The sequence below is a fragment of the Phascolarctos cinereus genome, unplaced genomic scaffold (assembly GCF_003287225.1).
Source record: "Phascolarctos cinereus isolate Bilbo 61053 unplaced genomic scaffold, phaCin_HiC Scaffold_726;HRSCAF=1367, whole genome shotgun sequence".
Classification (NCBI taxonomy): domain Eukaryota; kingdom Metazoa; phylum Chordata; class Mammalia; order Diprotodontia; family Phascolarctidae; genus Phascolarctos; species Phascolarctos cinereus.
Window position 1 is genome coordinate 317,634,747 of NW_027556098.1, and position 27,144 is coordinate 317,661,890.

At 42.4% G+C, this 27,144-nt stretch overlaps 1 pseudogene; it reads right to left on the reverse strand.

Annotated features, from left to right (window-relative positions):
• Positions 1-8,350: 8,350 nt before the first annotated feature.
• On the reverse strand, positions 8,351-8,448 carry LOC144454613 (U6 spliceosomal RNA; annotated as a pseudogene).
• Positions 8,449-27,144: the final 18,696 nt, after the last annotated feature.

Below are 27,144 nucleotides of genomic sequence, written 5' to 3' on the forward strand. Positions count from 1 at the left end.
ATGTATTTTCTGACTGTTTCCTACCTACTTATTGCATGGTGAAGAAAAGCCTTTTAATTAGCTATATGCATACTAGAATTAAGTGTGCATATACAAGACACAAATTGATCAAATCAATATCTTTCTTTCCTGCTGGCTATTGAGGGAAGGAATTCCATAAGCCTATGGGTAGGAAAAGAGGCATTGGGCCCTTATCTACCTGGGCCCCCTTATGGCCTGTGAACAAATGGCCCTCTTATTTCTCCAGGCCTGGTTATGTTTATTCTTTTCCAGACCTTAGTAAAAAAGTATTGGAGATGGAACAAAGTTGTGAGCTTCAGCAGAGAACTAGGTGAGGATAACACAATATAATACCACCCCAAGGACTTAACCTATGTGACCCAGTCCAGCACTGAATCTGCCTGGCAGCTGAGAGGCCTTGTCCTGAGAACAAGAGAGAAACTCATCCGTCTATGTCATGCATGGAAATGAACTTGGTTGTGGGAAAATGTTGCTTCTTCTGTAAGTCTGAGCCCACTGTCCCCAGGAACTAAAATATGGAGGGGACAGTATGTTCTGATTTGAGGGAGGAGGAGGACATTTTGTGTTTTGATTTTTGCTGTATCTTCCTAATTTATATGAATTGGTTAACTGATATTGAGGAGAAGCCACTGGGCAACTGATCCTGGGGAGATGCTAACTAGCACTGGCAAATTATATTGGGGAGGTAATCACTGGCGGTTAACTGGAGAAAGCATGCCAGAATGGGGGCCTGAGCCAGGGGCATACAAATAACCCCGCTGCCTCTCAGAGATGCCCCTAGAACCCTGGGACAGAGGGGCGGGGGCAGGAGATGTAACCAGCTGCACTGTGGGAACCTTACCCGCTAGTATGTTGGGAGAGTAAGTGCATAGCCTCACTATCTATGTAAAATACCTTGCGAACGTTAAAGCATGAAATAAATATCCGTAATTATTAATTATGTTAAATGAAAAGCTGACTTTGAAACAGAGAGCTTCAGAGCTAAAACTGCCTTTGGGCCATTTCGGAGGTGCTCTTGTCCACGTCTTTCATTTTATAGACCAGGAGACATCCTCAGGAAGGAGAAGTGTCTTTCTTGAGCTGACCTGACCGGGTAAAATGAAGCAACTAGAGACACTTAGCCTACAGAAGGGCAGAGAAGATTTAAGGACGGATAGAACCTCTGTCATCAAATATCTGAATTATGGTAATGGGCCATGATGAAATCACACTCATTGCTATAGCACTCTCAGGTTTAGAAAACAGTTTGCTCAAAACTGCCCCAACAAGGAGTTGATAGAAGTATTATCATCCTAGGAGACTGAGGTGAGGGGACTTACTGTGCAGTGTTAGAACTGAAGTGCTGTAAAACTGTCTAGTACAAAGATATATTCATTTAAAGAAATCCAGGGGCTAGAGGAGGGAGAAGCCTGATGGAGAGGATTTGGGCAAAAATAAATAGGGAGAAAAAGGAGCAACATTATCTTAGAAGTATGCTACAGACCACCTGGACAGAAAGGGAAAATGGATGAGGAATTTGGGAGACATCACATGCCTGGCATGGAGGCTGACCTGCGTGAATTCACATAGACAAAAAAATAGCTAACAGTCCAGCTTTGATTGTAGAATGGCTTTGATGCTAGGCTAAAGATACTATGTTTTATTCTGTGGATAACAGGAAGTTATGGAAAATTTTTGAGCAGGAGGGGTAACAAAACTCTTTTGGTGGCATGAGAAGGCTGGATTGCAAAGGGAAGGGAGAGGGGGCAGGAAAACCAATTAGGAGGTTATTAATAATAGTCTAGACAAGAGGTGATGAAGGCCTGAACTAGGAAAGGGGCCGTTTTCTGTCCCAAACCAATTCTGACAGCAAATGGGGGTCTCATAGGGAGCCAGCACTCCTGCCTTCCCCAAAGTAAAAATAACATGTAATCATTTAATACAATTTCTTCAAATAAACACAGCTCAGAGATAACAGGGTCCAGATGGCCAGCAGGAGGAGAATCACATGGCCTGGCCTCAGGCTGTCTGCATCGGAGGCCTGGGTTCTCCAACTAGTAACATTCTCTCCTGAGACCAGTGTGGCTTAGAGGAAGGAGCCCTGACTGGGCAAGGCCAGGGGCAAATCTCCTTCGCTGGTCCTCAGATTTATCATCTTTAAAATGGAGATAGATAAGAAGCTGCGCTCTCCCTACCTCCTAGGATTGTTGTGGGGAAAGTGCTTTGTAAATGGGAATGCACGGTAGAAAAGTGGGGGGTTATTATGAACTCTTCACAGGGCAGATAGGCAGCTCTCAGGATGGTGTGAAGTGTCCCATCTGTCCCGATCTGTCCAAAAGGAGAAGCCCTCCCCAATCTAGACCTCTCTCCCCTTCTAGTTAACATCCCTGAGGTTTCAGAAGGACCTCTTGGAGACAGTGGCCCTGACCTCTATTATTTAACTGAGAGAGTGCAGCAGGCTAGGGAGGAGAAGGGGGTTGGTGTATGGTCAGATGGAACCTCCATTGCCTTTCAGATCATGCATTGTAGGTACCCACCTGTTCCATAAATGCTTAGAGTCCGACCTACATTCAGTAAATTGGTCATTATAAAGCGTGTAGACAAGAATTTCCTCAGGCTCCTGTTAGTCCTGGAATCCTGACCTCTGACTTCTGCAGAAAGAAAATTACCTCCACACTCCAATCCATCCTTTATATACAGCCAAAACCATCTTCCTAGGGCAGCTAGGTGGAGCAATGGATAGAGCCCTGGAGTTGGGAAGACCTGAGTTCAAATCTGACCTCAAACACTTACCAGCTGTGTGACCCTGGGCAAGTCACTTAACCTCTATTGTCTCTAAAACAATAAAAACAAAAACAAAACATCATCTTCCTAATGTATTCAAATCATGTTACTTTTCTATTCACGAATCTTCAGTGGCTCTTCATGTGCTTTATTTTAAATTAGATTCAACAAACATTTCTTTAACATCTAAAATGTACAAAGTACTGCATGGGGGTACTGAGGACATAGACTTAACAAGTATATATATATATATATATATATATATATATATATATATATATATATATATATATATATATACTAGTGCATATATATACACACACACATATATTATATGTATAGTCTTTATCTTCAAGGAGCTCACTTGATTTATTTACTACTTGAATTAATTACTTACATTCTATTGAAGAATAAGTACAAAAGGTAAATACAAGATAATTGAAGAGGAAGAAAGCATTAATAACTGGGGGAATAAGGGAAGATGTCCTGTAGGAGGTGGTCCCAAGACAAGATGGGAGGAAAGCTAATGATTCCAAGAAGTGGAGAATGTCTAATTCAAGCAAAAAGTAGGCCTCAGTTGCCGAGCTGAAGAAGAAAGATTTTTGTCCTAAAGGCACTGTTGTCTAGTTGTTTCAGTCATGTCTGATTCTTTGTGACCCCATTTGGGCAAGGATACTGGGGCTTATTTTACAGATGTGGAAACTGAGGCAAACAGGGTAAAGTGACTTGCCCAGGGTCACACAGCTAGTAAGTGTCTGAGGCCAGATTTGAATTCAGGAAGATGAGTCTTCCTGACTCTAGGCCCAGTGCTCTAACCACTGCACCATCCAGCTGCTCCCTAAAGGCATTAGGGAAGGCCTGAATATTCTTGAGCAAAGGCCAAGCTCTTGGTTTTTCTCTGTCCCCCATTCCTCCTATCTCCATGTCTAGAATGGAACCCTGCCCCCCCCCCGCCCCCACACATTCATCTCTACTTATTGAAGTCCCTTCCTGTCTTTCAATATCCAGCTTAGGTTCCAACTCCTCTGTGAAGTCTTCCCTGATTACCCCCATCACCCCAAACAAGTGAAAATGATCTCTGTCTCCTTGAATGCCTTAGTTTCTCATATTTTCCATGAGCCTGTGCTCTGCACTTATGTCACTCTGACAGCTCACACAGTAGATGCATAGTAATTGTTTGCTAAATCAAAATGAATCAAGAAGCAGCCAAACTTTTAACTGACCAGGTATCTTGAGCCTAAGCAGAAGAGTAACCTTAGACACCCTCTTCCAGAATTTCAGGGCTTATCCTCAGGAGGACGGACCACAAGCCAAGCTCCTGGGACTCAAGCTCATCCCGGAAATGAAAGCTTACTATAAACACTCTCTAATGAAGAGCTAGCCAAAGTGGGAAGCTTCCTCTCTGTGGAGGTCTTCCAGCAGAGAATGGCCAGCCACCTGCCAGGTGTTTAGCAGAGGGGATTCCTCTGCTCAGATATGAGCTCCCCTAGGTGCCCTCTATGGAAAAGGAAATGGCAACCCTTTCCAGTATCTTTGCCATGAAGACCCCAAAAGGAATGACAATGAATCAGACGTGACTGAAACAACTGAACAGCAGCAGAAAAGCCCTCTGAGGTCCCTTCCACAGCTCTTGGGTTCTGGAATTCTGTTCTCTCTCACAGAGCCATAGAACATTAGAACTAGAAGGGACCTCGGAGGTCATCTGGTGGCCCAGAGACTCTTAACCTAGGATCCATGAACTTGTTTTTTTAAAAAATATTTTGATGAACTATATTTCAATATAATTGGTCCTCTGTAATCCTATGTATTCTATTTTATATACTGAAAAACATTATTCTGAGAAGGGGGCCATATTATTCGTTCAACCATGTTATGATACTCTATCTCCCCCCAATATTATAAAACCTCTAATCTACTCCAGTCTCCTCATTTTATGGATGAGAAAATTGAAGCCAAAGAGAGGAAGGGAATTGCCTATAGTTACACCGAGACAAATGCATTAGTGTGCTGATTTACCAAAGCCTGTCCAATATTTATAACCTTTCTCTTTTGCTATCTTTTGTTAATCAGTTCGGTACAAAGTGAAACCTCAGAGTTGCTTTAATTGGTCTTTCTCTAATTATTAGTGATTTGGAGCATTTTTTCATATGGTTATTGATAGATTATAATTCTTCCTTTAAAATTGCCATTCATCAGTGAGCAGAACCAAGAGGACTTTGTACACAATAGCAGCCACGTTATGCAATGACTAAGAATGTTAAACTGAACCCTTCTCAGCATTACGAGGATCTAAGACATCTCCAGAGGCCTCGGGATGGAAAATTCTGTCCACATCCAAAGAAAGAACTATGGAAGTCGAATCGCTCTCACTTATTTTTACCTTCAGTTGAGTTTTGTTTCATCTTTCTGATTGTTCCTCCTATTGGTTTTAATTTTTACTTACAACTTCACTAATGTGAAAATATGTTTAATGGGCATCTAAAAAAAAAATAAAGTTCTCCACAGCCTGAAAAAAAAATAATAAAATTGCCATTCATTGTCTTTAACCATCTATCTGTTGGAGAATGGCTCTTAATCTTATAAATTTGAATTAATTGCTTGCATATCTTAGATGTGAGACCTTTATTAGAGAAACTTTCTGCAAAAATTTTCTCAGTTACCTCTTTCCCTTCTAAATTTGACTGTATTGGTTTTAGTTGTAAAAAATTGGTTTAATTTTGTATAATCCTTATTATCTATTTTGTCTTCTATGATCCTCTCTAGTTATCTGTGATCCTTTCCTAGTTATAAAATCTTTCTTTATCCGCAGATCAGAAAGGTAATCTCTTCCCTGCTTCTCTAATTTGCTTATGATGTCACCTTTTATGTCTAAGTACTCCAACCTTTTAGAGTTTATTTTGTAATATGGTGTGGTATCTTGGTCTATACCTAATTTCTGCCGATATGCCTTCTGGTTTTCTCTTGAGTTTTTTTGTCAAATACTAAGTCCTTACACCAGTTATTGGTATCTTTGGAACCTGGATCCTTTGGCTGGGAGGTCAGTGTGTAGCGTCCACTAGTATGTGACCTCCAACTGCCTCTGACATTGCTCTTTGTAATAGCCACTTCATCTTCAAGAAAAAATCCAGAACTATTTCCAAACTTTTTCTTCATGCCAAGACCAAATCTTCAAGCACACAGGATCTCACCTGTCTCAGCCCCTTTGACATTCCTATGGCAGACACAGGGCCAAGAGTTGGAGTTTTCAGTTTTGTACAAATTCATTCCTGACTGAAAAAAATGAGATTTACAAGTAGACTCTGTGCTTTAGGAATGGGAGGAACAGCTTCAGGCTCAACAGAATTAAGGGGTCTTAAGTTAATGAGGTGGAAGCTGACGAGTACAAGCCTGAATTCTCGTATTTAATTGAGCCTGGAGCCCGGGAAGCTTCACAAAGTATAAGAGGTGCTCTCTGCGGCCAAGGAGTTATCATGGCAGGTGGAATTGCAGGATACTGAGAGACAATGAGGGAGGGGGAGCGAACGACCTTCTGAGCCTCATGAGAGGAGCTGGTGCAGGAGAGAGGCACAGAATGCTAGAGGAAAAAGGACATTAGGTAGTAGAAAGGCACCCTGAACTCAGAGTAGAGCAGCTTTCAGCAGAGAGGTAGTGGACTGTAGGTGTAGAATGAGGTATACCTTTCCAGACATAGTCCATGAGTAGATTTATTTTCCTTAACTTTAGTTCTCTGTTAACAAGGGAGGATTTTACCTGGTGGGGGAAACGAATAGGAGGGCATCACTGAGAAACTTTGACAGAGTTAACAAACAAGAGGCAATAAAAAGTATTTTTAATGATGCCCATCAGATGTCCTTAGTTTGGACGTTTGGGTGTTTAAAGTTTTTTAAGTTTAAAAAAAATCTTCAGTAAATACACACATATACCCCAAACCCCCAAACCCCCAAACCCATGAGCATTTCCATATACACAGCAGAAAACAAAAAGAAGATTGCATGTAAAAATGTTAATCTCTCATATATGGCTTGCTTTAAAAAAAAAGTATGTAATAAATTCAACATGTTTTGTTCAAAACTGCCCTCCCCGTTTTTGCTTGTTTTTAAACTTCTGTTTTCTTCTGTTCATTTAATTTTTTTTCCAATGGTCTTCTTCTTCTTTATCATCATCATCATCATCATCATCACTACTGTTGCCCCACCATCAATTCAAAACAGAAAAAAACACCTTTGCAACAAACAAGCATAGTCAAACCAAACAAATCCACATAGTGGCCAAGTCTCAAAATGTGTGTTTCTGCACTTGCATCCATCTCCCTCTCTCTTAGGAAGTGGGTAACATGTTTCATCATTGGTCCTTTGGAGATGCGCTTTCTTGGTCATTGCCTTGATCAGAATTCTTAAGTTCTTTTAAAGTTGTTTTTCTTTACCTTACCGCCATCCTTGTAAAATTGTCCTTCTGGTTCTATTCGTTTCACTCTACATCAGTTCGTACTTCCTAGGATTCTCTAAAATAGTTTCTTTTGTCATTTATTACAGAGCAATAATATTCCATTACATTTATATACCAAAATTTGTTTAGGCATTGCCCAATGGATGGGTGCCACTTTAGCATCCAGTTCTTTGCCTTTAAATTTTCTTAGTGTCCCCTTCAGAATCAGGAAGTTTGTTTTTTCATGACCTTCCTTGGTATCATGCTCCCTCTCCCCTCTCCCATCTCCAGGTCTGTCTGTTGAATTTGATACATTTCCACACCAGACTCTATAGGGTTGTGTTCACTACTCCTTTGTCCACGTCAGGTAAAAGTAAGAGTCATTTGATATCCGCTCCTCCATTTTTTATGTTTGTATACTCTTCCTCTCATGTATTCCAATGATGAAAAATAACATGTTTCATGACTTTTCTATACTTGTGTATTCCTTTAGACCTCACTTTTCTGTTCCTTCTTAAAAAAATACCACTCATGACAAGATTAAGACACTATTCTATTTTCTGTGGGTTTAAAAAAATTTTTTTTAATTCCCTCATTACCATTTGAAGACATTTGGGTTCTGCAGAAACTAGCTTCTTCTTTCCCATTAGAATGTTACCACAACATCGTCATACAGCCCCTTCCAATTACTCAAACAAAATTACCTTTCTGTATTTCTCTTGCATCTTGTGTTTATATTTCAGAATTTCTATTAAGCTCCAATTTTACCACTGAGAATGCTTCAAAGTCCTTTATTGTATTAAAGGTTTATTCCTCCTCCTGCTCTGCCCCCCCCCAACAAAAGAATCATACTTAGATTTTCAGGGTAAATTGTTTTTGTTTGTAAGCTTACATCTTTTACCTTTTGGAATATTGTATTTTAAGTTCTCACCTTTTTTTATAGTAAAACTACCAGAATCTTGCACGATCCTGACTATGGTTCTTTGGTACTTGAATTCTTTCTTTCTGGCTACTTGCAATATTTTTTCCTTTGACATGGATGCTCTGATTTTTAATATGACGTTCTTAGGACTTTTCCTTTTCAGAATCCTTTCAGCAGATGATTGGTGGATTCCATTTTCACTTTGCCCTATCAAACAGATAAAATATGGAATGCTTCATGAATTTATGTGTCATGCTTGTGTGGGGGCCATGCTAATCTCTTCTGTCTCATTCCAATTTTAGTGCTGAAGTTAGCACAGGGCAGTTTAGGAGGACAGTTTAGATGAGGAACCTTTTCCCCCTACTCTCTTTAGAAGATTGGGTGGAATGAATTCTCTCTGACTGTGCCTATCTCGACCCACTGGGCCCAGCTTCCCACCTGACTTTCTGTTAAGGTTTCTGCCTCTATTCTCTCTCCTGGACATGGGGTTATAGAAAACCCAAAGACCTGAGATGCAGCATGACCTGTCTACCTGGAGAAATGAGATTAGTTTGTGAGGGTTTTGATCTAGAACAAGGACACTCGCTCCACATTGCTTCTCTTCTCTACAAAGTTAGAAAGCTTAAAAATATGGATTATAAATACAATTCACAAAGCTCTGGGACCCCAGGCAATTGTTTTGATCACTAGGCCAGAAAAGAGACTTATTTTTAGCCACTTGAATTTATTGTAGTCAAATTTCTACAGTCCTCCTCCCTCCCTAAACATACACGTGCATACTCACACACATACACTCACACACTGTATTACACCAGGCACCAGGGTATGTGTTTAAATTAATTTTTCAGGATGAAGTTTAAATTATTTTTAACTACGAAACCATAATTAAAAATATAAATGGGGGCAGCTAGGTGGCGCAGTGAATAGAGCTCTGGTCTTGGAGTCAGGAGGACCTGAGTTCAAATCCAGCCTCAGACACATAACACTTACTAGCTGTGTGACCTTGGGCAAGTCACTTAACCCCATTGCCTAGCCAAAATAAACCCTAAATAAATAAATATATATATAAATAATATATATATATATATATATATATACATATATACATATGAAAATGGTCACGGAGCAAAACATATATATATATATATATATATATATATATATATATAATATATATATAATATATAATATAAATGTATGTATAAATGGCCATGGAGCAAAATTCAAACTGGCAGAGAAATAGTAATGAACTATGCCACCCATCACATGCAGCCATAAATCAGAAGGGAGAAACAAAGAGTGAAGTAAATTCCCTGCCATCATTCCAGTGGTTTCTCTGACTAGGCATAATTCAGTCACCTCCCACTGGATTCTCTTAATAAGCGTATGATGAACCAGGGACAGCAGAAGGCTCCAGTTGTTATGAGGCTTAGAGTCAGTGTCTTGTAAACCATCCTTCATCTTCTACTGCTGCTGCCTCTCCCCTCCCTCTCCCCTTCCCTTCCCTCCCCTCCCCTGCCCTTCCCTTCCCTTCCCTTCCCTTCCCTTCCTTCCTCTTCCCTTCCCTTCCCTTCCCTTCCCTTCCTTCCTTCCCCTTCCCTTCCCTTCCCTTCCCTTCCCTTCCCTTCCCTTCCTTCTCTCTCTCTCTCTCTGTCTCTCTGTCTCTCTCTGTCTCTGTCTCTCTCTCTGTCTCTGTCTCTCTCTCTCTCTCTCTCTCAAAATTCTGCCTTAGAGTTCCACTTTGTCACCAGGATCTTTAGCAATTTAGCCCCACCCCCCACCACCACCATCGCAAAGTGGCCTGTCTAATATTTGAGAAATGACTGTTACACTTTTAAAAGTCATCCCTGAACCAAAGGTGCACTGAGGCCAGTTCAAATCCCTTCTTGCAAAAAAAGCCAGTTGTTAAATTTTCAGTATGAGTATTCATGATTGGGAATTTGCCAGTGCTACAAATAAGTTTCCTGTTTTATTGATTGCATAGATTTAAGAAATTGATAGAGAAAGTGTTAACACAAGATTAAATCTAAAAGCATATCATGCATGTGTGATTTCCTCCCTGGGGAGCTGGGTGTTAAATCTATACCAACAAACTACTGCCCTGAATCTACAGTGGAATAGCAAAGATGTATTTCTGAGGTATGCTCACGAGGGAGATATATTCGTGAACCCTTGGAGACCTTCTGTGGGGGAGTCTTCAGACTTTGAGAAATGGAATGGAATAAAAGCCTTCAGAGATAGAAAAAGCAAGAGCTTTGTTTTTGAGCTATGACACAGACTTTCAGGAATTCTGGAGATGGAAGGAGGTGGTCCCTTGGGGAGGGAGATGACTGCCATCTGCCGGCATCCAGGGAGAACTGCAAAAGATGTGAATTGTAGACCAAGTGGATGGAGTATGCTAGTAAACGGGGATGATAAGTTTCTGGAGGCATGAGCTAATTACAGTACAAGGGACACTAGATATCCAGAGAACTCACGGTATGGAGACAGTCCCAGATGGCCCCTTCCAGGACCTTATCCAGGATAGTAGTAGTAGTAGTAGTAGTGGTGGTGGTGGTGGTAACTAGTATTTAGAGAATACTTTAAGGTTTGCAAAGCACTTTATATATATTGTTTCATTTGCCCCTCACAACAACTCTTGTGAGGTAAGTGCTATTATTATTTTACAGATGAGATAGATTAAGTGACTTGTCCAAGGACATGAAGGAAGGAGGAAGGAAGGAAGGAAGGAAAGAAGAAAAAAGGAAGGAAACAAGAATTTATCAGGTACTTAGTATGTGCCAGACACTGTGCTAAGCTCTAGAAATACTAAGAGAAGCAAAAAAAAAAAAAAGAGGTAGTCTTTGCCCTCAAGGAGCTTACATTCTAACGAAGGAAGGTAGCAAACAAAAAAGAGCTGAAAATCAAGGTGTACATGTTTGGATGCGGGGGCTGTTGAATGAATTCAGCGTGGGGTGGGAGTCGGGCATGATTTTGAAGTTCAGAAGTCAGAATCAGAGCCAGGAAGGGAATGAAGGCTGCCTGGCCTGGGTCCTGCTACAAAATGGAAGCCTCAGGAGAAATTCACCAATGGAAGAAGGGGGGTGGTTTCATGGAGGGGTATGACAAGGGGAGAATAGCCACAGCTATAAGGCAGGTTTTGAACTCAGCTCTTCTGAACTCCAAGTTAGCATTCTATCCATTGCACCAACTAGTTGCCACTATTTATGATCCTGTAAATGGGTGAGACTGCACAAGTCTCTGCACAAGTGGATCACTGACTGACACTACTATTTTCCTATAGGTTTTAACATAAATCTTACTCGTTTCTCTTTAACCCTAAGTAAACTTGTTCATGCTTTGAGTTTTGTTAGTCCAGGTGCTTGTAAGGGGAGCTGGTGACTACACCCTGAGGGAAGTTGTGTCAGATACTGAAGTTCCCAGATCATCTGGATGAAGACGACTGGCCAAGTTACCCAAAATAATACTCAGTGCCTTCATGTCAGGAAGGAGCCTCTGACACAAAAATTACTCTTTTATCCTATGGTCTCAAGTGCTCTCACTATCCTGTCTACTCTCCTCTAGATGCACTCGAGCTTAACTACATAGCATGCAGAACTGAACCCAGTCTCCTACTTTGGGGCCTTGGGCAAGGCAAAGGCTAGAGGGAGTATCACCTTCCTTCTTTTTCTTGGAAGGGAAGAGAGTATCATGAGGTTGCAAAGACCAAATTCAATGACTTCACAGTTTTGGCTCCAGCCAGTCCTGTATATCATTCTATGCTTCTCCTCCCCCTTTACCCCCATCCCCACTTCATCCCTAGAGCCCAGTACAGGGCTGGGTACTATGCACTGGGCCTTTAAACCAAACTGTCAAGATCTAAAGATGGCATCTTCCCCTGGGCCCCCCTGCCCCAGTAAAAGCCACTCATAGCTCCTCACGCCAGGGGACCTCAAACCAGATTTATTTTCCTTTGGTAACTCTCACAGTGATGATAGGAGGTGAAACTTCAAACCCGCTCGTGGAATCTTAATGTGATGCCAGTTATTTATTAAGAACAGCGATTGTTTGACTCTCAACGGCTGTAATAGATGGGAATCCGAAACACAACTCGGCTCAAATGTGTTTTTGATCAATTCCTATTTAACAAACTGTCTCATTAAATCTTAGTTGAAGAGACTTTATTTGGGAATCTTTTCTTTCTCTCTCCTCTTTTTGTGTGAGGGGATCCCAGAATCTTGGAATGCTAGAATCAAAGAATCATAGAATCTTAATAACGTAGGATAATAGAATCATAGCATCTTAACTCAATTCAGTTCAAGATTTATTATCTTGGGATGATTCCTTGGGATGTTAGTGCTGGAAAGGAACCTAGGGATCATTTAGCACAACCTCTTCATTTCACAGATAGGGAAACTGAGGCCCAGAGAGAGAAAAGAATTTGTTCCAGTGAGTTAATGCCTGAGCGAGGATCTAATTAAGATGATTACCTTGATCTTCATTTTGATTTCTGAGGATTTGTCAGGGGGCCCTTCCCCTTGACGTGGTGATTGAAAATGAGCAGAGTGAGTTGTAGAGGGAAATAATGGAGAAAAAGGCTGAAAAAAATGGGAAGAAGCCAAGCTGTAAATGCCAAACAGAGATTGTGTGTAATGCCGTTGGTATGGGGGAGCTTCCTGATGAATGACAAATTACCCAGCTTACAAGTACTCTCCACCCCTGCTCCCTATCCCCAGCCTTATACCTCCTGTCTTCACCCCACCTTTCTCCTGGCTTCTAGCCTTCTTCCTTGGGCAGTAGAAGAACGGCATTAGAAAGATGGAAGGCCGTAGAACTTGTAAACTATAAGACAATGAGTTTGACTTCAATGCTTGGGAAAATAATGTCTTAGTAAAGAGATGGTTCGTTAACATCTACTAAAGGAAGCAGTGATCGTAAAGAGTCAGCATGGCTTTATCAGGCAAAGGTCATGACAAACTAACTTCTTTTTTAATAGCTACTAAGCTTGCCGGTGAGGGCAATACTGTAGATATGCTTCATCTAGCTTTTAGCTGAGCTTTTGCTGAACACTTTCATGTTGCTCTTGTAGGAAAGAAACGATGGAACCAGTTTTCAAAACTGGTTGAATAGCTGGACTCGAGAAGTAGTTATTAATGATTTGATGCTAACTTGACAAGAAGTCTCCAATGGAATGCCCCAGATCGTCCTTGCTGCCCTTTCCTCTCCCCTTACCCCTCCCCCACCCACAAAGATCCAAGGTTGGTATAGATTGGTCCCTCAAACCATACTGTCAGAATATGAAGATGACATCTTCCCCTGGGCCACTCTGCCCCTGCAGAGGTCACTCATAGCTCCTCATGCCAGGGGACTTCAAACTAAATTTTTTCTTTCCTGATCTGCCCTTAGTCCTTTGCTGTTTAATATATTTATCAAATAACTTTGATGAAGGTATAGGTGGCATGTTTATCTAATTTGTAGATGACATAAAGCGCCATCAGATTATGAGCTCCTTGCGGCAAGGACTGTTTTTTGCCTCCTTTTGTATCTCCAATGCTTAGCATAGTGCCTGGCATGATATGGTAGGTGCTTAATAAATGCTGATTGATTGGGAGAGATTGTTAACTGCTATGGATGACAGTCAAGCATCAGGAAGGATCTGGATAATCTGGAGATCATTGGGCTGGACATAATGAGGTGAAATTTAATCGGGATAAATATGAAGTCCTAGATTTGGGTTTACAAAATTGGTGGCCTGAGTAAAAGATGGGAATGGAAAGTTAGTGATAGTTCATCTAAGAGTTTTAATGGACTGTGACCTGGAGATGCAGTCACAATGTATGGTGGCCCACCACCCGAAAAAGTCTGATGAGATCTTGACTGACTTTAAGAGCAGCTGAGTGTCCAGGAAGAAGGAGATGCCAGTAGCCCTTTGTCCTGTCCTGGTTAGACATTGGCGTTGGCAGAGCTGCGGTCAGTGCCATGGTCAGTTCTGGGGACCGCAATTTAGGAAATACATTGATCAGCTGGAAAATGTCCAAAGGATAGCCAGAGGGATGAGGGGTGTTAAGTCCGAGGTGAGCTGAAGAAACTGAGGATCTTTAATGTGAAGAGAGGACTCAGGGAGGGCGTGACAGCTAACTTCAACTTTTCATCATGTGGAAATGGGATTAGACCATATCACCCTTTTACTCAGTAAACTCTGGTAGCTCCTTATCCCCTCCAGGATCAAATATAAAATCCTCTGGCATCCAAAGCCCTTTATAACCTGTACTGCTACCCCCACTCCCCACCCCCCACCTTTCCAGTCTTCTTACATTTTATGCCACCCTATCCCATACACTTTTCAGGCTAGTGACACTGGTTTCCCTTGTCGTTCCTCAGACAAGACCTTCCATCTCCCAACTCCAGGCATTTTCACTGGTTTCCTCTATGCCTGGAACGTTCTCCCTCTCATCTCTGCCTCCTGGCTTCCAGTAAGTCCCAGCTAAAGTCCCACCTTCCATGAGAAGCCTTTATCAACCTATCTTAATTCTAGTGCCTTTCCTCTGTTGGTTATTTCCTATTACATATATGCACATATATTATATGGTTATGTTATGTTATGATTGTGTTGTATATCATATCATATTACATTATTATATATTATATTATTATATTGTTATATAATATATACTATATATTTCCTATATATAGATATCCTGTATATAGCTGCTTTGTACATAGTTATTTGCATGATGTCTCTTCCCATTATATTGTATTGCATCATATTATATATTATATGATTATATAATATATTATTATGTTTATAATATTTAATATTAATTATACAATATATATGTTATATTATTAATATAATACATATGTATATAGCTTGTTTGTCAATAGTTATTTCCATGATGTCTCTCCCCATTATATGATATTGTATTGTATCATATTATATTATTATATATTGTTATCTAATATATATATGTATATATATCCTGTACGTAGCTTGCTGGTACATGGTTATTTGCATGTAGTCTCTCGCCTTGGGTTGTTAACTCCTTGCAGGCAGATATAGTGTTTTGCCTTTGTATCCTCAGCACTTAGCCTAGCACATATACAAGTGCTTAATACATGTTTATTGACTCTTTGACTCCAGAGAGCAGAATTAGGACCAATAAATAGAGATTGCAAAGAGGAAAATTAGGCTTGATGGAAAAATCACAAATTCTTAATAATTGGGGATGTCACAAACTAAAAGGGGCTGCCTTTGGGGCTCTTAATTCCCCATGACTGGGAAACCTAGCTGCTTACCTCAGGCAAAGCCTGAATGGTCACTTATGGGGCACATTATAGGGATGATGCTTTTTCAGGTCTTTATTGAACTAGATTGCCTCTGAGGTCTCTTTCAACTCTGAAATTCTCTGATTCTGTGGCCCTTCTCCCATCTCACTTGGCCTCTAATCTTCCTAGTCCGCAGCCTCCTTTTCCACCTTTTTTTTTTTGGTAGGCAGTGGGGTTAAATGACTTGCCCAAAGTCACACAGCTAGTAAGTGTCAAGTGTCTAAGGTCGGATTTATACTCAGGTCCTCCTGACTCCAGGACTGGTGCTCTATGCACTGTGCCACCGAGCTGCACCCCTAGCTTCGTTTTCAAACCAATCAAAAAGCATTCATTAAGTGCTTACTCCGTACCAAGCACTGTGTAAGCCCTGGAAATACCAAAGGAAGGCAAAAATACAGTTTCTGTCCTCAAGGAGTTTACATACTAATGGAAGAGACAGCATGTAAAAAAAATTGTACTTACAAGACATATGTGTGTCTTGTATGTATATATATAGTATGGGTGTATATGTGTATATTTATATATATACACATATGTGTGTATATTGAAGGTAATCTCAGAGGGAAGGCACTCACAGGTGATGAGGATTGAGAAAGATCTGCGGAAAATGGGATTTGAACTGAGATATGGAGGACATTGGAGGCAGAGGTCAAGGTGGGATAGCTTTCTAGGAATTGATGAGCATTCTAGACAAGGCAAAGACACAGAGGTAGGAGATGGAGGGGTTTGTGTTAGGGACAGCGAGTATCATAGAGTGCATGAAAGGAGAAGTAAAAGAAGGGGGAAAGGTAGGAAGGGGACAGGGTGTGAAGGGCTTTAAATGGCAAACAGAGGATTTCATGTTTTTCTTTAATGATAATAGAGAATCACTGGAGTTTTATTGAGTAGGGATTGACATGGCCAGGCCTACTATTTAGGAAAATCACCTTGGCAGCTGAATGGAAAATGGACTGGAATGGAAAGAGATTTGAGGCAGAAAGACCAAGCAGAAGGCCAATGCAATCTTCCAGGCATGAAGCGGTAGGGCCTGCACCAGGGTGCTGGCATTGTCAGTGGAGAGAAGACATATACGAAAGATGTCATGAAGGTAAAAATGATAAGACTTGACAACAGATTGGCTCTGTGGGAAGTCAAGGATGGCAGCAGGGCCACAAGCCTGGTGGTACGCTCAGCGGTAACAGGAGACTTGGAGTGAGAGGGAGTTGGGACAGGGGAGAGGTAATGAGCTCTGTCCTGCACATGCTGAGCCTGAGATACATCTAGTTTGTGATGTCTAAAAGGCATTTGGTGATGGTTAGACATGTGCTTTATATTTTTTTTATCTTTTGTATTTTATTCTATTTTTCTCAATTAACATGTAAAACATTTTTATATTTGTTTTTTAAATTTTGAGTCTTATTTATTCTTTTTTTTCTTTATAGTATTTTATTTTTCCCCAGTTATAGGTAAAGATAGTTTTCAACATTTATTTTTGTAAAATTTTGAATTCCAAATTTTTCTCCCTGCCTCCTTTTCCAAGACAGCAAACAATCTGATGAGTCTTATTTATTTATTTGTTTGTTTGTTTATTCGCTTATTCATTCATTAGTTCGTTTGTTCATTCATTCATTTATTTGTTTATTTTTTTAATTTGCTTTGGTGAGGCAATTGGGATTAAGTGACTTGCCCAGAGTAACACAGCCAGGGAGTATCATGTGTCTGAGGTGGATTTGAACTCAGGTCTTCCTGACTCCAGGGCCAGTGCTCAAGCCACTGTGCCACCTAGCTGCCCCTGATGAGTCTTATTTATTCTAATGCATGAGCTCTCATATCTGTCCCCTTCTCACCAAACGTACAATCACTACCCTAGTCTAGGTTCTCAATCATCCCTCTTCTGGTTTATTGTAATAGTCTCTTAATTGGTTTCTCTACTCATAACCTCTCTAATCCATCCACTCCATAATTGCCAGATTGATAGTCCTAAGACAGGGATCAGTAAACTTTTTCTGTAAAGGACCAGATAGTAAATATTTCAGGCTTTGTGAGCCAAGAGGCAAAATTGAGGATATTATGTAGGTATTTATATAAAAAGAGAAAAATAAATTTCTACAAATTTTTATTGACAAAATTTAAAATATAATAATAATAATAATCTAATAGAACCTTTTTAATATTGGCCTATTAATGAGAAGAATGGAATTCATTTCGGGGAGAATAATATTTTGCTTAATTGGAGTTCAGAGTTTGTGTTCCCTATTATCAAAATCAGTTACAAATGTTGATCTGTTAATGCAGCTCTTATGTATTTCATCTTTGAAAATGTCTCCACATACAGATAAGTACTGTCAAATACTGATATCAATCTATGAACACGTGATTTTAATTGAGCATTTGCCTCACTTGGAAGGCATTATAGAATTCAGTAAGTTTCTTCTATTGATATTTGCCTTTTAGCAAGTCATTACCTACCCGATTAATCACTTCCAATGGGAAGTTAGGTGGAAATTCCTTAAGTGCAGTTAAATGGATTCTGAAATGTGAAACTTTTGTTTGCACTTACATTGCAGTCCAAAAAAATGCTGCTAGAACTGTAGTTTGAGCTCAGAAAAAATATCTGCTATACTTTTTACATGTAAGTGCCATTGTATCTTGTAATTTTAGGTTGGATTCACTAAGAAATATTATTAAGTCTGCAGGAAAGCTCATTTCCAAAGCCATCCAGGTTTAATCATAGCGTTTAAGAGTGGCTCTTCTCGTTCAGAAAAATGTCAATCTTGGCCTTCGGCTCAGAAAAACTTTTTTTTTTAATCTCTTCTTTTTTTGTTTTGACATGGTGGGCATGCACTGGTAATAAAAAAAAAGTTACTGTGTGATACTGTGCACAAATCATAATTACTTCACTATGCTTTGTGGAAGGTGCATTGAGCCACTGTGAGAAGTTATGATCTCTGACCTTGTGGCCCCAAAGCAGCCATAAATAATACCTAAAGGGATAAACTTGGCTGTTTTCCAATTAAACTTCATATATGGACACTGAAATTTGAATTTCATATAATTTTCAAGTCAATAAACATTTAATTAATAAACATTTATTAAGCACCTACTATGTGCCAGGCACTATGTCAAGCATCAAGAAACATTCTTCTGATTTTTTTTTCAATTATTTAAAAAGGTTAAAAAAAAATTCTTAGCTTGCAGCTGGTGATAGGCTAGATTTTCCCATGGGACATAGTTTGCTAAGCCCTGGGCCTAAAGTTCAGGTCTAACCATGTCACTGCTCTGCTCAAAGACCTTTGCTGGATCCCCATCCTCCTGGATGAAATGCAAAATCTTCAGACTGGTATTTAAAGTCCTGATCAGTCTGATGATAGGCAATCAGTCGGATCAATCAGGTCATAGGGAACACTGACGGGATCAATCGGATAATAAGCAACGTTAACCCTAAACCCCAACTCATCAAAATGTTATTCCCCCCAAAGGAGGATTCCATTCTTCTCCTTAGTAGACCAACGCCCTCTGCCCCTCCCGCCTCATTCCACATCGCTCCCCTGCACATGCTCTCCATTCCAGCCGAAGCCACCTGCTTGCTCTACCACATGCTTCACATTCCGTTGCCTGCCGCTGTAGTTTGCAAAACTCCCCAGCTTCCTTCAAAGTCCTGCCCAGGTGCCCCCTCCTGTCACAGGTCTTTCCTGAACCCTTCTCCTCCTAGTTATTAGCACGACTTACCTCTTGAAATTATGATGCCTTATTTTGTATGTACTTTCTAGTTTCTTACTTGAGAATGTACCGCATCCCCCTAGTAGTCTGTAAGCTCCTTGAAGGCAGGATTGCGTGTGTGTGTGTGTGTGTGTGTGTGTGTGTGTGTGCAGTGTCTAGCACAGTGCCTGGTGCATAGCCAGCTCTTCATGTGGCCCTTCGAATTATCTTCTCCACGAGGTGGAATGAAGAAGAAGACTACACATTTTGTGGAAGGTGGAAATGCTGGTAACAGGGAAGACCAGATCAATTGGCTTATTACAAGAATGAACTGAAGGTCTCTACCATGGTTATTTTTCTAATGGTCTGTTAATAAAAATGCCTGTGACACAATTAAACAAAACAAAACAAAAAAAGAATGTTTGTTGTCTACATTTCCAGCCTCTTCCCTTGTGTTTTTCCAACCTTCTTCTCATTCCGTTGCATCCATTTGATTTCTCTTTCTTTTTGCTCCTCCCCTCCTCCAGTATCTTCTCTCTGATCTCCTCTCCTGCTCTGGCCTCTTCCTCACGCTGATCTCTGCCCCCTCCCCACCCCCAACCTGTACCTCTTCCTCCAGTGTCCTATTTCCTGACTTTCCCCAAGTCCCCCAAGTTCTCCACCTCCTCCTTAGCGCCACATCTCAAGCATGTGCTTTCAGGGCCTTTCGAGCCTCCCCTTGGCCCCCTTTGCCCGCAGTCTTGGCTTCTTTCTCAGCTCAGGGCCAGGGTAGGGCAGGGCAGGGCAGGGTCCTACGGTGATATGACCCTGCGGATGAACAGTTGGGGGCCCCCCGCGCAGCCTGTGGGGGGACACCCATTCATGGGGGCTTCCCGGCCCACCACAGGAGCCCTTTGATCCTTTTTCCAGCCGAGGCCCCGGCAGGTGACCTGAGCCCATTGCCCTGCAGGACCCAGACAGTGACAGATCTGTCTGCTGGAGGCTTCCGACTGAGAAACACATGTCAGATCAATCTCTCCTTTCTTCTTTAGCCTGCACCACTCCCATCAGCCACCCCACCCCATTTCCTATTGGATCAAGGTCAGACTCCTCAACCTGGCATTCCAGGTCCTTTCCAATCTGGCTCCAACCTTCGCTGACAGCCTGATGGGAAATTCACTAAGAAAAGCTATAGGAACCAGCATCGCCTAGGGTCAGTGATGCACCCAAACGTTGACCACAACACCCCCTGCCCCCACCACTGGAGTGGATAAGCCCCTCACTCTTTTCCTGCCTGAACCATTAGTATGCCTTAGAAACAGCCAAAGCAGCTAGCATTTGAAAGCTTTACACCTTTCATTGTTTATCCTTATTCCTATCCTGTTTGAAACTTTTTAAAAATTAGATGACCATCTCCCATGAATGTTTTTGATGATGAATATCTAAGTAGGATTGAGAGAGGGGAAGCCAAAACTCAAATGGTAGAGAACTTTTTTTTTCTAAGCACTGGATGGGTGGGTGTGGACCCAATGAGAGAAAGAGAACATTTGTTATTAATAACAATTTTCCAGCATTAATATATGTGTGTGCGTTCAGGTCATAGCCTATACTTACTCCTTTTGAGCCTAGAGAGATGGAAAAACTTCTAAAGCAGCAAAGCCAAAGGTTAAGTGACGTGGAGAGATTGGTCCAGTCTGTCTGAGAGTGCCTGATTCTGAATCAGAAGAAAAGCTGGCACACATACCCCTGGCACATAGGGAACCAATTTTTCATGGGCCCCTCCACATTCAAGATATACCCCGATGGAGGATTTGATCTATTAGTGAGAATGAGTTTCACAGTTGGGCCAAAGGGAATCTTTTCTCAGAGGAAACACTGAGCATCAAGTGAGGGAAGGTGCAGGGCTTCCATGGAGGAGAGAGGACAGGACAGAAAAAGCCTTTTTTTTTTTCTTCAAATGGGATATACCAATTGGTATTGAATGTATAAAGGAATTCAGAGAAGAGAGAGATCATTAAAAGAATGCCCAGGATCAGAAAGAGTAGGCACAACTCTTCATTCTGTTAGCTTCAAGGTACTAACTTGTTGTGTGACATTAGTCAAGACAATTCATTCCTTTGCCCTAGGCATCTGTTTCAGTAAAATAAGGCTGTTGGAGAAGATGATCTCAGAGGTACCCCTGTAGTTCTAACATTCTATGTTCCATGTTCTAGCATCCTATGTCCTAGTGTCCCTCCCAGTGCTAACACTGTGTGTCTGTAATGTTGTAAGTTTTCCTCCATAGCCATGTGTAGGAGAGCATTACTGGTGGTCCTCCTCCTGAAGGGAAAGGGTCAATGGGAATGTTGGCCCAAGATATGCTGGTCCACTTGGTCTACAGTTTTATACATTACTATGGGCCTTCTTTATCTAAAATTCCTTGTTCTTTGGTTCCTCAAAGTCTATCATTCTCTGTTGTACGTTTCCTTTCACCTTTGACATTCCATGTTCTAAGGCCACTGTCAGCTCTGGAATTCTATGAGCCTAGTCAGGGAAAGCTTGGGCAGGGATGGCATTGGAGATGGACCCTAGAAAGATAGTAGTCTATAGATAGTTGGAGAGGATGAGGGAGCTCATTAGTGGAAGGAGGGGTAATATGACCAAAGGCTCAGATGTGGCCAAGTCTCTGTGACATCTGCAGTAGACTAGATGGTCACCACCTCAGCTCCATTCTGTCCTCTCTCACTCCTGGTCAGCAGGTCACCTCTGTTGTCCTCTGTTCATCCCTGCCCATGTCCTAGCAAATGAGGGGTCTTAGCTAAGATGGATGCTGGTCAAATGGGATTCTCCAAGGAACCAGCCTCAGTTTATCTTCCTGGTCACCTCGGCTTCTCTGACCCACTTAGTGGCATGGCTGCTGTGTCTCTGCAGAAGTCCTTTCAAGGAGCTAGAAGTACCTTGGGAACTTCGGACAATGTCTGCCTAATCTCAGGCAGATACTTCCAGCCCATCAAGTCTCCAAGGTGATCTGATCCAAGACAAACCTTGATGAACTGGCCTTTTAGCTGGGATCAAAGCTCTAGCTTGTCAGTGTCCTTTGTTACTAATTCATTGATGCTGGCCTTATACAATATAAAGTCATAGAATGTCGGAGTCAGAAGGAACCTTAGAATATAGGACACAGAATGCCAGAGTTGGAAGGGACCTCAGAACACAGAATGTCAGAGCTAGAAGAAACTTAGAACACAGACTGTCAGTAATGGAAGGGGCTTTAGAACACAGAATGTCAGAGCTAGAAGAAACCTAGAACACAGACTGTCAGCAATAGAAGGGGCCTTAGAACATAGAATGTTAGAGCGAGAAGAAACCTAGAACACAGACTGTCAGCAATAGAAGGAGCTTTAGAACACAGAATGTCAGAGCGAGAAGAAACCTAGAACACAGACTGTCAGTACTGGAAAGGGCCTTAGAATGGTGGTACAGTAGAAAAACCATTGAATTTGGAGTAAAAGAAAACTCAGAAAGTGTTGGTTTCAAATCTCAGCACTTGTCACTTACTAGCTATGTGACTTGTACAAGTTACTAAAGTTCTCTGGGCCGTGATTTCCTCCTCTGTATGTGAGGGGGTTGGACTAAATGATCTTTAAAGTATCTTAGAGGCTGCTAGGTGGTGCCTCAGTTTCCTCAACTGTAAAATAGGGATCATTGATAACACCTCTCTCCCAGGGTTGTTGTGAGGATCAGCTGAGATAATACTGTGTTTGTACAGTGCTTACTCAGCACAGTGCCTGCATGTGGTAACTTTCCCTCCTTCTAACTTTAAATATGGGGCTCAGAATCGTAACTGGTACAGACTGTATAATTTAGTGCAAGAGAGAAGGAACTGGATTTGCTCCAGAGTGGGAACTTTAGAGAACCCTCTGACAACACATTCCAGTGGCTCCTTCTTCCTTACCTGTGTCTACCCCTGAAGCTGTCTCCACTGGTCCTAGCCTCTTTCCAGGGATGCTTTCTCTGCCTTTGCCAGCTTGGAAACTTCCTGGGGCCCCTGAATGCTTTTCCTCCTCCAGTGTGGCCACACACCAGGTGAGTTTATGCCACTTCCTCCCACCTCTATCCACCCCTGCCATTTGCAAAAATGACTCATTAAAGTTCTCTAGAACATAGAACATTAGAACTGGAAGGGACCTTAGAACACATAACATAGGATGGTAGAGTTGCAAATTTTAGTCTATTCCAACAGAAACTTTGTCTTATGAAGGTCCTTGTTAAAATGGAAATGTCTTCTCTTCCAGAGAAAATCCAGGATAAGCATTTATCAAGGTTCCCCCTTAACCCAGCACTGGGGTAGGGGATTGGGAGAGACAGGAAGTGGAGAGGACAAAGGTCCTGCTGTCAGTGAGCCCCCAGTCTAAGGAAGGAGACAAGATACTCTTGTAGTATAATAAGAGAACAAGAAAAGTCACACATGAAAAGAAATGCCGAACACTGTAAGAGGGAACCTCCCCAGTGCTAGGCTGTAGGAGGCAGATTCTATCACAGTTAGGACAAAGTGGCCTGGCATGCCAGAAAAGGGGTCTGGACTAGGAGTCAGGAAACCTGGGTTTAAACACTGGCTGTCACCTTAATGTGCTGTGTAACCTAGGGCAAGTTCCTTCCCCTCTCTGGGCCTCAGTTTCTTTCTTTGTAAAATGAAGAGATTGGATGAGGCCCTGAATCTCTAGCTTGCTTTCACTTGGAATGAGCCCTGAGTGTCAGTACAGGTGGCTGGGCTGGAGTGAGGAGGGGGAAGGCCAAGAAGCTCAGGGAGGATGTGTGGGAATATAAAGTGAACTTTGGCTGGCCCCAGCCCTACCTCCCCCACCCCCTAGAAAGTCTGCCCCTCTCTCCACCCCCCACTCTTGCACTGCTGATTCTTCCAAGGCCTGATTAGCAGCTGGGGAGCACCTGGCGGGCAGATGTCTTCTCTTCCTCCGGATTCTGTCACCACCGGCCCCTTGATCGCTTGGCCTGGTAAGTGGGGAGGGAGGGTGGGATGGGGGAGCAGTCCTTTAGCCAGCATGGTTAAAGTTCTGCAAGAGGGTAACTGAGGGAGGCAGGGGAAGATATCCCCCACCCCCCCCCAGCAATTTCAGGGGCCATTGAACCCAGGGTGGTTTCCTTCAGTGTCTGCCTGAGAAGGGTGGGAGGAGAAGAAGAAGGGGGCCTGGGATGGACATGAAGTTGGAGGTTCTGCTCCACTTACTGGGATCTACAAACTTTCTTCTCCTGATGCTCACACCGGGAGTGGTGCAGAGCCACAGGATGAGCACTCCAGTGGGATTCAGGAGACCAATTCTCTGGGCCTCCTCTATGAAAAGAGGGGCTCCCAGGTTAGGAAAAGACATTGTCCCTGCCCCACAAATGATTTTAGAATACTCTTTGCTTTTGCCTTTGTGACATTCTATTGTTTGTGTTCTGAGGTCCCTTCTAGATCTAATATTTCTGGGGGCAATTTAAGCCCCTTTCCAACTCCTCTGATAAACATGTCCTAGTTAAAGTCCTTTCTAACTATGTCTCCAGCTCTGATGTTCTAGGGCTCTTTGCTCCCACCGGATCTGAGAATCAATCAACCAGAACACAGATATTAATTATGTTCCTACGATGTGTCGTGCTCTGGGGGAGACCAGAGGAGATGCCCCTCTCCTTCCCAGCCCCCTCTCCCTTCCCCTGAAGCTATTTGATAATAACTGTACTTATCCAGGAACCCTTTCCAGTCCACAAAGGGCTTTCAAGTTCATTGTCTCATTGCATCATCCCCAAAGCCTGGGGAGATGGGCGGAGGGATGTGAGGACTTCAATGGATCTGTAAGTGATCCCTGGGGGTACTCGCTCCAGAGATACGGAAGAGCTCGTCCGGGCAGAAATTAGTGCCTGTTTTACAAAGAAAGAGGCGAGTGAGGCTCATACTGGGAGACTGACTTGTCCAAGGTCACTTGGCAGTGTCATTTGGAACTCAGACTCAGATCTCCGGCCACCCGAGAGCTCTTTAAGCTCTATAAACACTGATTCTCATAGAAGGCTGAGAACAACACTACAAGACAGTATAAGGGCCAAACTTGGTGATTTAGCACATCTGGCCACGTCATGCCCTGGCTCAGGAAGATTTGGGGGCTCTCTGTTGTCAAAAATTAAAAAACGTATATTCAGAGCTCTCCACAATCTGACTCCAATTGCCATTTCTATCTTAACTGACATTACTTTCCTTCCCAGGTACCATGTTCCAAACAAACTGGACCCCCAGTGTTCCCTGATCTCATCTTGTCCCCTCTCCAGTCTCTTTGCATCCAAACAAACCATTCCCCAGACTCCATGGATGGAATGGACTCCGAATCATCTCTCTTCCTGAAAGGTTTCTGTCAGAGGACACCTCCTCCAAGACGGCTTCCTCTATACCCCCTACTCCCAGCTGAAAGCATCCTCTCCTTCCTGAAATCATCAGAGAACGTTGTCATGAAACAGTCCTTCTCCCTGTCACGTCACCCCTACAGAATAGAATGTAAGCTCCTTGAGGGCAGGCACCGTTTTGCTTTTGTCTTTGTATTCTCAATACCTGGCACCTACTAGGCACTTAACCAATGCTTGGTAATTGAGTGACTGATCTTTGTTACCTGCCGTCTCCCCCTCTAGTAGGCTGTAAGCTTCCTGAGAACAGGATCAGTCATTTTTCACTTTTTTAAAACATTGTTTCCAGCTATAAAATTCTAGACTTTCAGAGCCCTTCCAGAGTCTAGTTCTGACGTTCTGTGTTCTAAGCCCCCTCCCAGTTCTGACATTCCCTGTTCTAAGGACCCTCCAGCTCTGACATCCTGTAGCCAGCCTCCAAACCAAGAAGATGTGGGTTCAAGACCCACTTCTGATGCATGGTGGTTTTGTGACTATGGGCAAGTCATTTGACCTCTTTTAACACTCTCCAATTTATAAGACTGTACATTGTAAATTCATTGCAAATCTGCACTGGTAGAAGGAGTTTTGTCACAGGGTGTTTCCAGTACTGATGAAACCACAGTTCTGGATAAAAGAAAAGTTTGCAAAACACTTTACAGATATTCCCTCATTTGATTCTTCACCAACCCTACGTGGCAGGTCCTATACCTGTTTTTATCCCCATTTTATAGATGAGGAAACTGAGGCCCAAAGAAGTTGAATGGCTCTCCCATGGTCACACAGCCAATAAGTATCTAGGATGGGCTTTGAATTCAAGTTTTCCTGATCCCTGCTCCAGGGATGGACCCACTATGTGAGGCTTCCTCTTTAGGAACTGAAAAGAGAGGTCTATGTGGACCTCAATAGTCTGGGGAGGTTTCCTGGAGGAGCTGTAAGTGGTGTTCTGACCTCGGGTACTATTGACGAGGCAGGGAGGTGAGAGGAAAGAGTGGGGACCCAAGTGCTGTAATCAAGGGTGTCCAGTGCATAGAGGAAGTAGGTAGACAACTACCCGAGGCCACACCCAGCCTCCAGCACCCATGTCACATAGCATCACCATTGCCTCCCACCTGATCCTAAAAGCCTGGTCTTTTCTTCCTATTCCTCTCCGAATCGTCCCCATTGTTCAAGGCCCAACTCAAGTCCTGTGGCCTCCTAGAAGCCTGGCCTCAGCACTGTACCATTTAATACTGTTCTGTGTCATGACTTATCTTAGATTGGGAGCCTCTGGAAGGCAGGTGGGTATGCTGCATCTCCTTCTTTATATTCCCCACAGGGCTAAGCACCTGACTTTGCACACAGTAGGTGCTCAGTTACTGGTTTTTTTTTCTTTTAGAAGCTGGGTCTCCCTATCTTTCCCAAGCTAGAAGTGCACTGACTACTTAGGGGTCCAATTCCATTGCTGATCAGCGGGGAGGCTTTAACTGTCTCCTTAACTGGTTTGCCTCTCCTTAGGTGCCCTCCCCACTGCCAGGGGCTCCCCATATGGGTGCAGACATCCTATTGACTTTAGTTCTACTGCAGCTCAGAATTTGAACTAAAAAAATCCAACCTCTTTTGGCAGCAAAATTATAGGCATTTGCCAAACTTCTGGCCTCCATAAGCAC